Genomic DNA, 16,709 nt, shown 5'->3' with positions numbered 1-16,709 from the left:
CTGTGTTTACAGAGAGATTGGGCAATTGTATTGAGAATATCAATAATATTGAGAAGATTTTACAGAAGTCATAAATCTAACCTACCCTATAGAAGGAAAAAAAACCCAGCTTTCCTATTGGTTGTTAGACCTTGACCTCTAGACAAAATAAAACTATAAAGAGAACACCGCAACCAGGGCAACAAAAAAAATCAAGTTCTCATATTTCAACTTCCAAAGGTGACAATATATGGAGTTTTTCTTTGGCTTTGGTTGTCTACAGTCAGAATTTGCTAAAAGCCATAAAGCCTAAAGCCTTTGGGATGCACATTTTTTTCCAGGTTACAAGAGATTCTTGATAATAAAACCAAGATTTTCCAACACCCTAACCCTCAGAACTCATTAATTGATTATTCATTGCCAAGAAATGCTCAACTTCCTTGGGAAAATTGTTGTCCACCCAATAAAATGACTGGGACCTAATCAGACCTAAACAGAAGGATGAATCTCTTTGCCCTGCAATATCACGTGGCAGAAAAGTGTATACCTAAAGTCATAATTGTTGGAGTAAGGAGACATACTAGGGTGTGTGTTTCTCAACAGATACATCACTTCTTTGGCTCTTACCTCTTAAAGCATTTGTACTTCAGTGACTGATACAGAAAATAATGACCAGTTCCATCCAGTAGTAGTTTTTAGGTGAGGCACTTAATACATCCAAAACAGAACTCTTTATCTTACCACCCAAACTCCATCCTCCCCATGACTTTCCCATCAAAGTAGACAAAATCATTATCCTTCCTGTCTCACAAGCCCACAACCTTGGGGTTATCCTTGATTTCTCTCTCTCATTCAACCCACATATTCAATCTATCACTAAATCCTGTTGGTTCAAACTTCACAATAACACTAAAACCTGCCCTTTCCTCTCTATCCAAACTGCTACCATATTAATCCAATCACTTATCTTATCCTGCCTTGAATACTGTCTCCAGCTCCTTGCTGATCTTCCTTTCTCCTGTCTCTCCCAGCTCCAGCCCTACTTCACTCTGCTCCCCAGATCATTTTTCTACAAAAGCATTCAGTCCATGTTTCTCCACTCTTCAAGAATCTCCAGTGGTTGCCCATCCACCTCCACAACAAACAGAAAATCATTACCATCGGATTTAAAGCACTCAATCACCTTGACCCTTCCTACCTCACCTCACTACTCTCCTTCTACAACCTAGCCCACACACTTTGCTCCTCTAATGCCAACCTACTCGCTGCACCTTGATCTCATCTATCTCATCACTGACCTCTCACCTACATCCCTTCTCTGGCCTGGAATGCCCGCCCCATCTTCAAAGCCTTATTGAAGGCACAACTCCTCTAAGAGGCCTTCCCTGACTAAGCCCTCATTTCCTCTTTTCCCACTCCCTTCTGTGTCACCCTGACTTGCTCCCTTTATTCACATCCCCCCAGCCCCACAGCACTTACGTACATATCTGTAATTTATTTATTCATATTAATTTCTGTCTTCCCCTGAATAGTGTAAACTCTCTGTGGGCAGGGAACATGACTGTTATATTGTTGTGTTGTAGTCTCCCATGTGTTTAATACAGTGCTCTTCACATAGTAAGCCACTCAAGATGTGATTGATAGATTAATTGACATGTATGGTGGCTAGCAATCTGTGTTTGCATAAAATGTGGAATAATATTCCCTGCGATGTTTAGATCTCTCTCTCTCTCTCTCTCTCTCTCTCTATATATATATATATATATACATATATATATATATATACATAAGGATTTATCAGTATGTATGGGTGTGACTCATAAGATCGTTCCAAGTCTGAAAAGCCCATGCACACTGTGTGGAATTGTTACCCACAATGCCTGACATTGTTTTTGCTTCCCCTTCTTGCTGTCACAGTCTCCCAGAGGCTTCTGCTCAAAATTATTTACCCCATTTCTGATTGCAGCATGCCAGAATGACCTGTCACTGGCTGCTGTCACCCAATTGTCTTATTCTGTGCACAGCATTTTCAATTTTGCTTCACTGTTTTTTTAAAGATTTTCCTTGGTCCTTTCCATTTACGGTTTCCCCATTTCAGTTTACCATCAAGGAGCTGTCATTCATTCTCCAAATGTATCCCACCCAACACAGGTGCACTGTACAACCTTTCTACAGTTACCTATTTCAACTCACCACAGAGCAATCATGAATTTTACTGACATGTCATGCCCAATGAAGGTGATATGTGACAAGCAGTGCTTCAAAACTGGTAGTCTGACTGTGCTCTAGGATGTCACTGCTTGTAATCCTGTCTTGCCATTTGATGTTAAATACTGCATTACGGGACATCAAGCTCCATCTTAAAACAAAGTTATAAATATGAAAGAATGAATGAATGAATATATGACTATGTAATCCTATCCTGGAGTCCATCTTTCTGTAGAAGAGAAACAGGGTGGCCAAGGGGAAAGAGCACGGGCCTCGGACTCAGAGGAACTGGGTTCTAATCCCAGCTTTGCTATGAGCCTGTTGTGGGGTCTTGAGAAGGTCACTTAACTTATCTGGGCCTCAGTTTTCTCATCTGTAAAATGGGGATTCTATATCTGTTCTCCCTCCTACTTAGTCCACATGGGGCTCACAGTCTGTGTCTGATGTGATTATCTTGTATCTATCCCAGATAGATACAGAGTAAGCATTTAACAAACACTACAATAATAATATGGACTGTGGGACCTTGACATCTTAAAGAGGTCACATGAAATTCTCATTTTCCTACCAAAACCCTCTGTTTCCCCTGACTTTCCCAATCACTGTCATTGACCCATCTCTCTAATTCAACCTGTATATTCGGTCAATCAATAAATCCTGTCAGTTCTACCTACAGAACATCTCTTGAATCTCCCCCTTCCTCTTCAACCAAAGAGGTACTACACTGGTCCAAAGCACTTGTATGTCCCACCTGCACTACTACTGTATCAGCTTCCTTGCTGAGCTTCCTGGCTCAAGTCTTTCCCCATTCTAGTCCATACTTCACTCTGATACCCAAAATCATATTTTTGAAAAAAAGTTCTACACACATCTCCCCACTCCTCAAACACCTTTAATAGTTGGCTCGTCCATCTCCACATCAAATAGATACCCTTCACTATTGGCAAGGAACTCAATTAGTTCTCTCACTCTTGCCTATCCTCACTCCGTTCCAACTTCAACCCAGCCTGCAAAATTGGCTCCTTTAATAACATTCTACTTGTGTCTCAATCTCTTCTCTAGCCATTGATGTCTAACTCACATCTTCCCTCCTACCTGGAACTCCCTCCCACTTCATATGTTATAGACCACCACTCCTTCCATCTTCAAACCCTACTAAAATCATATCTCCACCAGGAAGCCTTCCCTGAACAACTTCTCATTTCACCACCCAATTTTCCCTCACTTCTGCATCACATATACACTTAAAAAAAATGTTATATGTTAAGCTCATGCTATATTTCAAGCATTGTTCTAAGTGCTGGGGTAGATACAAATCAATCAGGTAAGAGACAGTCTCTGTCTCACATGGGTCTTACAGTCTAAGTAGGAGTATGAATAGGTATTGAATCCCCATTTTTACTGTTGAGGAAACTGAGGCACAGGAATGTTAAGTCACTTGCCCAAGGTCACACAACAGGCAGGTTATGGAGCTAGGATTAGAATGCAGGTCCTCTGACTTCCAGGTCTGTGCTCTTTCTGAGAGACCATGTTGTTTGCCTTGGGTCCCTACTCCCTAAACACTTCGACACTCATTTCCTTACACTTTGTTGCATCCCCCATTTATAATTCATTTTAATGTCCATCTCCCCCACTAAACTGTACACTACTTGTGTTTACCAACTCTATTATAATCACCCAAGTGCTTAGTACAATGTTCTATATACAGTAAACACTCAATAAATACCACCGACTGATTGAGCAGTTTCACTAATATCCCCTATGAACAAGAATCAATATTAAATGGCAAGACAATATAATTACTATTATTATCATATATGTCATGCACTTACTATGTGCTGATGGCCAACATAGAATACAAATCATCAGATCAAAAAAGTCCCTGCCTCACCCAGGGCTCACGGTACATTTTACAGAAGAGGAAACTGAGGTTCAGAAAAGATAAGTGAATTGCCCAGGAGACATTCTGTTCAAATGTCTTCCCTAGAGAAGCTTTATTGCTACTGATGTGAACAGAATAGATAAGAGCTGCATTTCCAAGCAGCTACTGTATGGTGAACTGAAAAGAGACAGAAAGAAGCTGGAATCATCATCAGTATTTATTGAGCGAACACTGTTTGCAGAGCACTGTACCAAGCTCTTGGGAGAGTATGATGGAACAGAGTTGATACACACGTTCTCTCTCCTTAACGAGCTGGTAGTCTAGAGAAGGGCAGAAAAGCATAACTGAAGACATAGTGAGGCACAGTCTAAAAAAATGTGATGTAACTGGACTTTTGGAAGACCACTGAAGTAGATTATCCAGTGTGCAACTACTGGGGGAGGGGTTGCTTTCCTTGAGAACACTTCTGCAACATCTGCTTGTCACAAGTTCATTATGGTTTCTTCTCTCTCTCATTTCATGAGATTTTCCATCAATCAATCACATTTATTGAGTGCATAATTGTGTGAAGAGCACTGTATTAAGCACTTGGGAGAGTACAAAGGAGGGGGAGTTCCTTCTTTTTTCCCCCCACTTTTACTCTACAAATAGGTATGACAAACAGGTAACACTATTCTACTGACCACCTATACAGGGTGAGGAAAATGAGGAGGAAATGGTAGACAAAACAGGGGAAGTTATAAGCCTATTGTTAATGGCATTCTTAAAGCATTTACTATGTGCCAAGCACTGTATTAATTGTTAGGGCAGACACAAGACAATACAGTTGGACACAGTCCCTGTCCTACATCTAAGTAAGAAGGTGTAGGATACAATCCCCATTTTAAAGATGAGGTAACTGAGGCACAAAGAAATTAAGTGGCTTGCCCAAGGTCACACAGCAGACAAGTGGCAGAACTGTGATTATAACCCAGGTCCTCTGACTCCCAGATCTGTGCTCTTTCCACTAGACTATGGTGCCTCCTAATAATAGAGGAAATAATAGAGGGAAACTTTAATTATCATCAAGCAGATTGGCTTGATAACTCAAGACAAAAGGTGGAAGTGAGGTTTTTGTACAGGATAATGATTGCTTTGGGGAAATCCTTGTCCTATAACCTAACAAATAAAGAAAAACACTGGATTTAATTGAGAAACAATTAGATACCTGGAAAAATGGTAAAATCTATATTCAAGTTGAAGATTAGTGACAATGCTGAGTTACAGCCAGTGAGCACTTAGGAAAACACAACCTAGTGACATAAGACTAGTACAGTGCAGATTCTGTAAAGAGAAGTCATTTCCTAATAATCTACACAAAAACGTCTAGGACATGTCACTCCCGGATCTGCCACTTGTCAGCTGTGTGACTGTGGGCAAGTCACTTAACTTCTCTGTGCCTCAGTTACCTCATCTGTAAAATGGGGATTAACTGTGCGCCTCACGTGGGACGACCTGATTACCCTGTATCTACCCCAGCGCTTAGAACAGTGCTCGGCACATAGTAAGCGCTTAAAAAATACCAACATTATTATTATTATTATGTCACCCCCCCCCCCCAAAAAAAAACTCCAGTGGCTGCCCACCCACCTCCATATCAGACAAAAACTCCTCACCATTGGCTTTAAAGCACTCCATCACCTTGCCCCCTCCTTCCTTTCCTCACTTCTCTCCTACAACCCAGTCCCCCCACATATTTTGCTTCTCTAATGCTAACCTTCTCACTGTGCCTTGATCTCGCCTATCTCCCCACTGGCCCCTCACCCACGTCCTGCCTCTGTCCTGGAATACTCTCCCTCCTCAAATCCAACAAATTAATTACTCTCCCCCTCTTAAAAAGCCTTATTGAAGGTACATCTCCCCCAAGAGGCCTTCCCAGACTAAGCCCCATTTTTCTTTATCTCCCACTCCCTTCTGCATTACCCTAACTTACTCCTTTTGCTCTTCCCCCCTCTCAGCCCCACAGCACTTATGTACAGACCTGTAATTTTATTTATTTGCATTGATGTCTGTCTCCCCACTTCTAGATTGTAAGCTTTCTGGGGGCAAAGAATGTCACTGTTTATTTTTGTATTATAAGAAAAAAATCAAGTTACGCTGTAGTAAGGAGAAGTAATATTAATGGATAGAAAGCTCGCTAAAAGATAGCAAAGAAAAGGCAAAAAAAATAAATGGCATTTTGGCGGATGGACAAATATAAATTGTGGCATTATCCTAGTTGCTACAACAAATTTTATTTCACATAATTGTAAATGATCTGGAAGGTGGAGTGTGCAGTGAACTTCTTCCAGGTAGCAAAAATCCATGCAAATGGAAATAAATCACCAGAAAACTTTATACAGCTAAGTAAGTGGGCAAAAATGTCATTAATGAGTTCCCTGTGGGCAAGTGCAATATAATGTATTTAGGGAAGAATAATTCAAATTAAAATTACATGATTATAGGAGGGAAGCTGTCAGACCTAAGTCAGAAATGAGATCTTGGAATCATTGGTAACTTCCTTTCAATCATCACAATTTGCAACAGAAGGCAAAACAGGCATCTGAATGCAGGGAATCACCAGAAAGAGGATCACAAAACAAATGGACAGATTTGCTATATCCTATAAGACATGATACACCTGCACCTGGAATATTGTCTTCAGTTCTATTCGTCACATCTCTGGAGTGACATAATAGTACAGGAAAGGTGCAGAGAAGAGTAACCAAGATGATCTAAGGTAGGTAAAATTTCTTTACGGGGTTAGACTAATTATGGATAAAACTAAAGGCTAAAATAGAACTTGACTGTAATTTATAAAATCATGTATAGTATACAAGGGATGGACACACAATTCTCATTCACCAAATCTCACAACAATAGGAAAGAAGATAACACTGAAGCTCCAAGGTGGTAGGTTATAAACAAACAAAGGAAATAAAAAAACAACACTAGATACATAGGGACTGGGAAGTATATGAAATTGGGTACTCCAGAAAGTTGTACAGACTGAATGTATGGGTAGGTTTTGCATAAATTTGTGGATGAAATCCGTTGCAATATATCTCTAAAGGGAAGGTTAGAAATGCAGAGAGTGGAGTTAGGGAATTGAACTGTAGAGAGTAGAGTTAGGAAATTTTAGGGATTTTAAATTTTAGCCATCAGAATGGATGTCAAGGAATGCAACCATCAAGCTGTTCCTCCAAGCATCTTGTTGCCTGTAGGAGTGAGAATACTAGGGCAAACCATTCATCTACTTCAGTAATGAGAAATTTCCTTTTCTTCTTCTGGTCTTAATTACCTCTAACTCATGATAATGAGGACTATATGCCTGATCCTCTAACATGGCATGGAAAATAAAATGGCCTGTGGGAGTAAAATCCTCACCCTCAGGAACTTTATCGGAGCCCTATGACATACATCTGATAACATAATTTAAAACACCAAATGGTGCCAAGGTGCCTTTAAAAAGTTAATTAATATCAAATAAAAACATTAGTCTGAGAAAGTATTTCAGTCACCCTGGCTAATCTTAGACTCAACACTTAGGGGTTAGTAAAATGCTATGAACATGGAGAGTATTATGAATGTATAATGTAATGGCATTAATATTTTGAATATTCTTCCGGAAATCATCTCTTTACATTTTAGCATCAGATTGAGACTGAGTCTAAATGCATTTCCAACCCCTAAATTAACCATTTTAATTGCCTTTTCTTAATGAGTTTTTAATCCATTTGAATAACTTGTATCATACAAATACCATAAGATGCCATACAAATACCATAAAAAACTTATTCATTAATTCTACTTATTTTATTTTTTTAAGATGGAAGTTAAGTGCTTATTCTGCACCACACACTATAATAAGCACTGGGGTAAACACAAGATAATCAGGTTGGACACAGTCCTTGTTCCACATGGGGCTCTTGGTCTTAATCCCCATTCTACAAATTAGGTAACTGAGGCACATAGAATTTAAGTGATTTGCCCAAGTTCACAGCAGACACGTGGCAGACTTGGGATTTGAACCCAGGACTGTGCTCCTTCCCATAGGCAATGCTGCTTCTCAAATGAAATATTTTATTCCATCAGATTAAATAATTTTTCTTCTGCCAATATAAGAATTGCTACCTCCTATTATTTGGTGCACTCTTCCTATCAGACTTCTTTATAAAGTCCTTTGTGTCACCTATGAAGGATGGGACATGATATACAGTTCCTTGTGACATAATTTCCCAGAGATAGGCTGCCAGGATGAAAAAAGGAATTGAATATTCATAGTGAATTTAATTTTCCATCCCACATATTTTGAAAATTTTATTTTCTTGGGCATAGAGCAGAAATATTTAAAAAACTTACTACCAACCCAAAATAATAATTCATACCAAAAGCCTTTTTTGTTTTGTGCATTAGAAAGTCCAATTAACTTAATGTTGGATACTTTTTATTGAGTTCTTCTGTATATATACAATTTTAAAATTATCAAGCTTCATTGGAAGTAAAGGACAATCATGTAATCACTTGAGTATACATATCACAGAAAAGGAAAATCCACCAACCAACATGGCTCAGTGGAAAGAGCCCGGGCTTGGGAGTCAGAGGTCATGGGTTTGAATCCTAGCTCTGCCACTTGTCAGCTGTGTGACTGTGGGCAAGTCACTTAACTTCTCTGGGCCTCAGTTACCTCATCTGTAAAATGGGTATTAACTGTGAGCCTCATGTGGGACAACCTGATTACCCTGTATCTACCCCAGCACTTAGAACAGTGCTCTGCACATAGTAAGCGCTTAACAAATACCAACATTATTATTATTATTGTACTTTAGACTGTTGCTAGTAGAATATAATACAATAAATAACTATCCACCAGGCTTAGATGTATTTTCCAATCTCTATAAGAAATTAGGTAGAGCTCAGGAAGGAGCTGGAAGATGGAAAAAAAGGGAAGAATATAGATAGTGCAATTAATGAGCAACTGTGTATAAATTTTTTTCTAGTTGCAATGGTAAATCATCATATATCCATATATATATATATATATATAAATATATATCCATTAATTAGTAGCCATTAAATAGTTTGGTTTTAGGAAGATGAAAATAAGACAAAGCAAGAGAAAAAAATGTCAGTTCATATGGTCCTGCAGAAACTATAATAGCAAGTAGAAGAATTATACTGTTAATAATTCAATTTTGACTCTGAAAACTGTACAATTATGAATGATTCATACAGACTAAAGTTGGCATATGTTATGCTACAGGTGGATGTGAGGTCACAAAGAAACCACTTTACTGTTTTCCCAAAAGTACAGAGTCAAAAAGGTCACTTGCAGTAAAAAGATCTTTTGGATTAGTCTCCTAAATCAATGCATGAATTAAATGCAATTTACATATAAATGGGCTAATACTGGGGCTTTGAAATTAAATGAATTTTTAAAAGATTTAAGTAACAGCAGAAAAGGTCAGTTAGATGCTAAGTATTCGTAATGTGATTTTAAAAAACTGCTTGTCCTATTGGTTTATTAATATTTTGTATTCATCATCAGTCCAGCCCCAAAATGTGTACATAATTACAAATAGGCCAGAGTTGAACAAAAGCCCTTACAATGAGAAAAGCATATTTCAGAAATCAGCACTTGGAAAGAAATATATGATATCCTGAACAAGAAAGCAGTCAAAATTAACCTTTGTCCCTAAATTAAAATCCATTAAAATTGAATAATAATAATGTTGGTATTTGTTAAGCACTTACTATGTGCAGAGCACTGTTCTAAGCGCTGGGGTAGATACAGGATAATCAGGTTGTCCCACGTGGGGCTCACAGTCTTAATCCCCATTTTACAGATGAGGTAACTGAGGCACAGAGAAGTTAAGTGACTTGCCCACAGTCACACAGCTGACAAGTGGCGGAGCCGGGATTCGAACCCATGACCTCTGCTTCCCAAGCCTGGGCTCTTTCCACTGAGCCATGCTGCTTCTCAATAGATCAATATATATATATATATATATATATATATATATATATATATACACATATAGCATTGCTCCAGTCAAGTTGAGTTTCATTTTTCACAGGCTAATTCCCCACTGCTATTTCACACAAGAGCAGTAATGATATGGGATGGAAGTTTGAACTCACAAATCGACCTCCAGGATCTTGGGCTAATCAAGTGTCTTCACCAAATTTCACTGACACCATCACCATGATGTTTCAGATTGCAGTCTGCTCATAAGATTGGAAATGACTCTATGCTTGTTCACCACATAATTTTCCAATTAAGAGTTTTAATTGGGGTATAGCAGTTTACATAGACTATATTCAATATTTGATTATTCAGTCTGCTTTTTTTCCCTGACATAAACATGTAACTACCTGTCATCCACTCTTTTTCCCTCTTGCCCCCACCATTTGTAAATAATGGGTCCGTCTACCATCTCCATCAAATCATAAGCTATATGATGGCCAAGATCATGTGTTTGGCTTTTGCTTTATTCTTCCAAGCATTTATTACAGTACTCTAAGCTCAGAAGGAACTCAATAAATATCAATGGTTGAATGCTTGATGGATGGTGATTGAGGATGTGAATTGAAACTAGCTTCTTTGGATGGTTGGCTGGTTCTATTATAAAGAAGAAATTTTCTTCCTCAGCCTTGATTGGATATGAGGCATCATAGACAATCATGGAACTTGCAGGGGACATCCAAGATAGCAATGAAGGAAAACTGTTATTGTCCAGGACACTGTAGAAGGCTCCATCTCACTACTAAAGTGGAGGTGGGGCCTACGATGAATAATGTGACATAATGGGAGACTGTTGAGAAAAAAACAGTAGTCTGACCAGCCTGATGTGTAGCAATCAGGATTGGAAGATCAGAATATTAATAGGCTGTTTGAAAACAGTGATAGACCCTGTAGTTGGCAAATGCAGCACTAAGACAATGTGTCATCTTTTTAGTGATGTTTAGACTTTTAGTTCATTAAGGTCAGGGATTGTGTCTATAGTAATAATAATAATAATGTTGGTATTTGTTAAGCACTTACTATGCGCAGAGCACTGTTCTAAGCGCTGGGATAGATACAGGATAATCAGGTTGTCCCATGTGGGGCTCACAGTCTTAATCCCCATTTTACAGATGAGGTAACTGAGGCACAGAGAAGTCAAGTGACTTGCCCATAGTCACACAGCTGACAAGTGGCAGAGCCGGCATTCAAACCCATGACCTCTGACTCCCAAGCCCGTGCTCTTTCCCCTGAACCACGCTGCTATCAACTCTATTGCACTGTACTCTCCCAAGTGCTTAGTATAGTGCTCTAAACATAGTAAGTGCTCAGTAAATACGGTTGATTCATTGTATTATCTTCACTTGCGTCTAAGGAGGAATGTATTGTCAATTACGCATCTGTCACCTAGAGAACCTGTAAATATGGATACAATCTCACTATAAGTAGTGTCATCTTTAACAACAAACACCAATACTCTCTCTCTCTCTCTCTCTGTGCTCTCTCTGTCTCTCTCTGTGCTCTCTCTGTCTCTCTCTGTCTCTCTCTGTCTGTCTCTCTCTCCCCGCCCTCCCCTCCCTCCCACCCCCTGTGTCTGTCTCTCTCTTATCAAGAGTACCAGATGATCCTTGGCTTCATGAGAACCTGTGCTAGGAAATTCATTATACTACTAGTGGTTTGGGCAGCACGACTCAAACTCCCTCATCCCTGTCAGACATATTCTGCACATTTATACATGCAGGATCCCTTTTACTGCCAAAATGACCACAGCATACTGCTGAGGTTCTGGCATAGCACCATGACTCAGCCAGCAGTTGCTTTGGTAGCTGCTCATATTGATCAACTATTTTTCAGGAATTATTCTGGGACCGTCCACTTTGCAGAACAGCTTAGGTGGCTCTTCAGTTAGCTCTTCAGTTAGAAACCTTCACCACTGATAGCATATTACCAGAGAACAGAACTGGATACATAACCCAGGTCTCCTGATTCTTGGAACAGCGCTCTTTCTACCAGACTAAAAGCAGGGCTAACATTCACCCACTCACTCACTCACACACACACACACAAACTTTCTCTCTCTCTCTCTCTATCTCTATCTCTATCTCCATAATACGGAGGGGCCCAGCAGGAATCTTAAAAAATAGCTGTACAGTGTGGGCAGTGAAGACCACACAGCAAATACCAAGGCAACAGCCTGCTGAGTCATGGTACTATGGCATAGCCTTGGCACTCTGCTGTGCTCTCCTTGTAAATGCATCCTGCGCATAAAAAACTTCCACATGTACTATATGCTATGTACTGTACGCCCTCCCACCTACTCACCTGTTTCAACTGATGCACCACTGAGACCCCAGGGATGAGAGAATATCTGTCTCTGTGTCTCCTTTTCTATCTTTATCTCTTTCTGTTAGATTCAATCCCTCCTTTTCCTGTCATTCTCATCACTGTCTCTGCCACCAGGAAGTCCTGCCTCTTACCACTGTATATGCAAGAAATGAATGAAGATAGGTTTATTTTCCAACTTCAGTTCCTTTTGTTCTATTTATTAGCAATACATTAGGTAGCTTTTAATGTCACACATGATTTTTTAGTAATCTATGTCTTTAAAAGAAACCATGGCCCACTGATGAATGTTTAACTGTATTCGTAGCCTCTTTGAAGGAATGTATTTGACATGACTGGTTTAGCTCTCATGCAGAGTTCAGTACTCTTTATAGTCATTAGTTTTTCCACTTCACACTACTAAATCAGAGCGTTTGCTTTTTATGGAGAATTGAAGTTTATGATTTACCAAAAAATGAGCTATGTAGACTGCTATAAACTCACATGATTCTTAACCCTAGAGAAGAAGAGACCTTATGAACAGTCTTTGGGTACACAAATGATTTCCCTTATTTTTTTACAAAAAAAGACAGGACTTAAAATTATAGCAGAAAGGATTTTTTTGATAGTCGTGATGTAAAGAACCTCTGTGAGATACTATTTGTGTACCTGATGAAATTTAGCTACAATGCCAACCTGGCCCAGTTTCATGTACTAACTGAATTATGGTATTGTTTAACAGTTTAATTTGGTGCCAAGCATGGGAGTGAATACATGATTATGAGATTGGTTAAAGTTATTTTTCCTACATGGGGTTCAAACTCTAAGAAACAGGGAGAGCCAGTTATTGAGCTTCATTTACAGATGAGGAAACTGAGGTTCAGGGAAGTTAAGGGATTTCACACTGCAAACCTGTGGCAGAGCTGGAACAAACAACATGGTCTCCTGACATCCTGTCCCATGCTCTATTTGTCCATATAACTTCATATGTGGCTCTTTAAAGCTGTCAAAGAACTCAGTAAACCCCATCCAGCATGGCTTCCCTGGAGTGACCCTGAGGCCCTTCCAAAACCTGCCTGGGTTTTATTTGTAGTTAGCCAGAAGGCAACTTAAAACATTTCCTGTCATTCTTGTGACAGAGAAATGTTAAAATAAGGCACCACTGTTCCTAATTGTAATTATCTACAAGTTTTACATTGGGAAATAAAAAATCATATTACAAACAGTAATTAGAACAACAGAAAATTCAATTTGCCATCAGCCAGGCAGGGATATGTTATTTTTAAAAGATTTCACCCATTACCTGTTTGTAGTATAGGATGATCAATCAGTTAATCAATTGATCATACTTATTGAGTGTTTATGATGTGCAGAGACCTTTACTAAGCACTTGGGAGAGTACAATACAACACAAGACCATGAGGAATGATGGTCATTTTCCTACCAATGATGTTAGGGCCTACACTGTGTGAGACTAAATACAGCAGTACACATTACTATATTAAAAACAAACCTTCAGGAGTACAATTTTTTTTAAGCTTACAACATCATTAAGAGTGAAGCTCAAGTGAGGCTGGAAGCATGGAATAGTAGTAATCTTACTGTTTAACAGAGCCAAATAAGTACTGAAGTGACGAGTTCATTATTGTCCCTATGAAAAGAATTTCTGCCAACAAGTTAGTTAGGTTACTAACATTCAATCATGCTACTAATAGGGACACTTTTACAGTAATTGGTGTATACTAGGCAACAGAAGAACCCAAATGGCTGTTGGAATCATTAATGATTTGTGGTGACTTTCACGGTAAGGATGACAATGAATTAGTTTACCAGATGCCAGATCATGCCATGGGCCATTAAAGGAAGGGTGTTCTCTGAACATTTTCAGAACAAATACCAGCTGGTTTATTTTCATCTTGCAGACATAATCTCATGCATCTCATATCAGAGTCCCCACAATGCTGTCAGATACATCATAAATTAAAGGCTCCAAGGTCTCATTATCTACTCTATTCTTTAAAGGAAGACATAGTCCTGCTGAGACTTAACATATTAAATAAGCCTTTAAAAAATGGAAAAATATCACACAAATGTGTTGCCATGAAAAATGAAATTCTTCATTTAACTGTTTACTGTACACCATGTAATGTTCTTCCCAATCAATTCCATTAAAATATTCCTATCCTGTCAGGAAATCTTTCAAGGAGAAGTTTTTGAAGAGCTGAACTCCAGTTTATCCAAACACTGTATTCAATTGAACAGCAGCTTTGGAATGAAATATTACAACTTAAAAAACCCCTCGATGCTAGATATTTGATGTACACTAAACCAATAAGCAGGACAACTCATATTTCTCAACAACCTGTGCAGATGCATTTTTGAGAGAAAAGAAGTCTCCATCTCCTCTGTCCCTTCAAAGTAAATGTAAACTCAATTTAAATGATCTCCGGGTCTGCTTTATGGCCAGGAATCCTTAACCAAGCCAGAGCTATTCTACGAAAAGCAGACATTTAAAACAGGAAAAAAACTTTGTGGGTTATTCTATTGCTGATGGAATTTGAATTTACTATTTCCAATAATCAGATAATCCACCTGGAAAATATAAGAATTGAATCTTCCAATTAGTATTAATTTGGCAAGGCAGTGAGGTTTCAAAAATCAAAATCCCATTGAGTGGCAGTGTTCAAATCACAAAACGCAACACGTAATGACAATGAAGGCCATATTTGTCTTGGGCATTATCTTACAACAGGCTGTGTGTGATGATGATTCATTATAATTAATGCCTATATGTCTAATGATTGTTAATTAGCATATTTTTGGCCAGCCAATACTAAAAACAGTATCACATTCTTACCCAGTGATTGGTAGTTTTGTGAACATTCTGGGAGGGGGGGCATTTTCTCACTGAAGACATTTCCGCTCTATTCACGCTCATTCAGCTCTTTCTTGAGGAGTTAAAAGCTGCAGTGATAATCCCTTAAGTATGAGTTGGAAGAGTATAAAAGGTGCAGTGTATGGACATTTGGATGAGGGAAGCTTTTATGTGGGAAACCAGTGAATGGATTGGTATAGGAAGAGAAAGTTGGAAAATAAAAACGGCAAATCTCCTAAGGTGACGAGAGAATCATATTACCATGGCAGTTCCAGTCCCCTTTTTAATAATCAGTATTACCATTACTGCAACTGAGTCATCGCCCATTTGGTCAGTGCCAACCATCCTCCTCTCAATTGTCCCGTTCCCACCGAGGCAATGAGCTCTTGGTTGGGACCAAGTCTCACACTGAATGCCAAACCCAGACAGCTGGCAATGAACAGGCCCAGCCTTCTTCGGAGTGGGTTAGCAAAATCCAAATTAGCATGCTCCATTTTAAAAAGTTGTTTGTCTTTTAAAGAGTAATTCACAGCAAACAGTGGCTCCATACTGAGAACTGCCACCCTGGAGATTGGCACTCCCCCAAACACATGCAACTAATTGCCACGCTCAGATGATACACACAACTAACAAGCTCCATTTTGATCCATCATAAATTGTCTCCAAGTGCAAACCCGGAAAGAAATTAATAAAAAGACTCTTTCATAACTCTGTTCTAGGCTAAGAACTGCAGCAGTGCTCCTGAAAAGGCTTTTGTTTCCCCACGTAGACTCATTGCCTCTTCAGATGGATAAAGCCCTGTTAACTCTGATGAAGGTGTCTGGGGCATAGGTTTTTTCAAGTCAGCCTCCCCAACAGTGAACATATTACTTTATAAAACAATCTATCACAAGTTAATCAAAAACTCTCTTTCCCCCAATATCTTCATGCCGCAGGCTCCCATTTCCATTTATTCCAAATCCTTGAGGGGAAAGGAAGGCAGAAATGGCATCCAAGATCTCTGTTAACTGTTTACATGTTCTGTTAACTTTATTCAAATTTCATGAGTGTAATTCAGAATGAGACTCAAATGCCTCCGAGTAGCTCTTGCTGAACTATTCCAAAGACTAAGGATGGGTCCAAAGCCATGACTATTTGGGGAGCTACTTAACTCCAATTGGGAAAGGGAAATAAAATACATATTTATCAGTATTAAGAATTAGCCCTGCTAATTTTTGTTTCAGTGCATTTAGCAGTAACTTAAATTGAGCAGAAGCGTCTATATGTTTTCACACAATGGTGCTGGAAATTGAAAACAAGACCCTCTCTGGAGCTACAGTGCACAGCTGAGGATCCTATAAAATTCTGCCATGCTTGGTTACTTTCTACCTTCTAGGTATGTATGTAATTGGATTAAAACATCCTGAGGAGGGTGATATAAA

At 39.0% G+C, this 16,709-nt stretch overlaps 1 protein-coding gene across 4 annotated transcripts in view; it reads right to left on the bottom strand.

The window, feature by feature from the left end:
• Positions 1 to 16,709, bottom strand: part of FHIT (fragile histidine triad diadenosine triphosphatase) — a 1,434,147-nt gene that overhangs the window by 1,079,201 nt on the left and 338,237 nt on the right. The window lies entirely within an intron of this gene.

The sequence above is a fragment of the Ornithorhynchus anatinus genome, chromosome X1 (assembly GCF_004115215.2).
Source record: "Ornithorhynchus anatinus isolate Pmale09 chromosome X1, mOrnAna1.pri.v4, whole genome shotgun sequence".
Lineage (NCBI taxonomy): Eukaryota > Metazoa > Chordata > Mammalia > Monotremata > Ornithorhynchidae > Ornithorhynchus > Ornithorhynchus anatinus.
The sequence above is the reverse complement of the archived record's forward strand: the minus strand, read 5'-3'. Positions and strand labels throughout refer to the sequence as shown.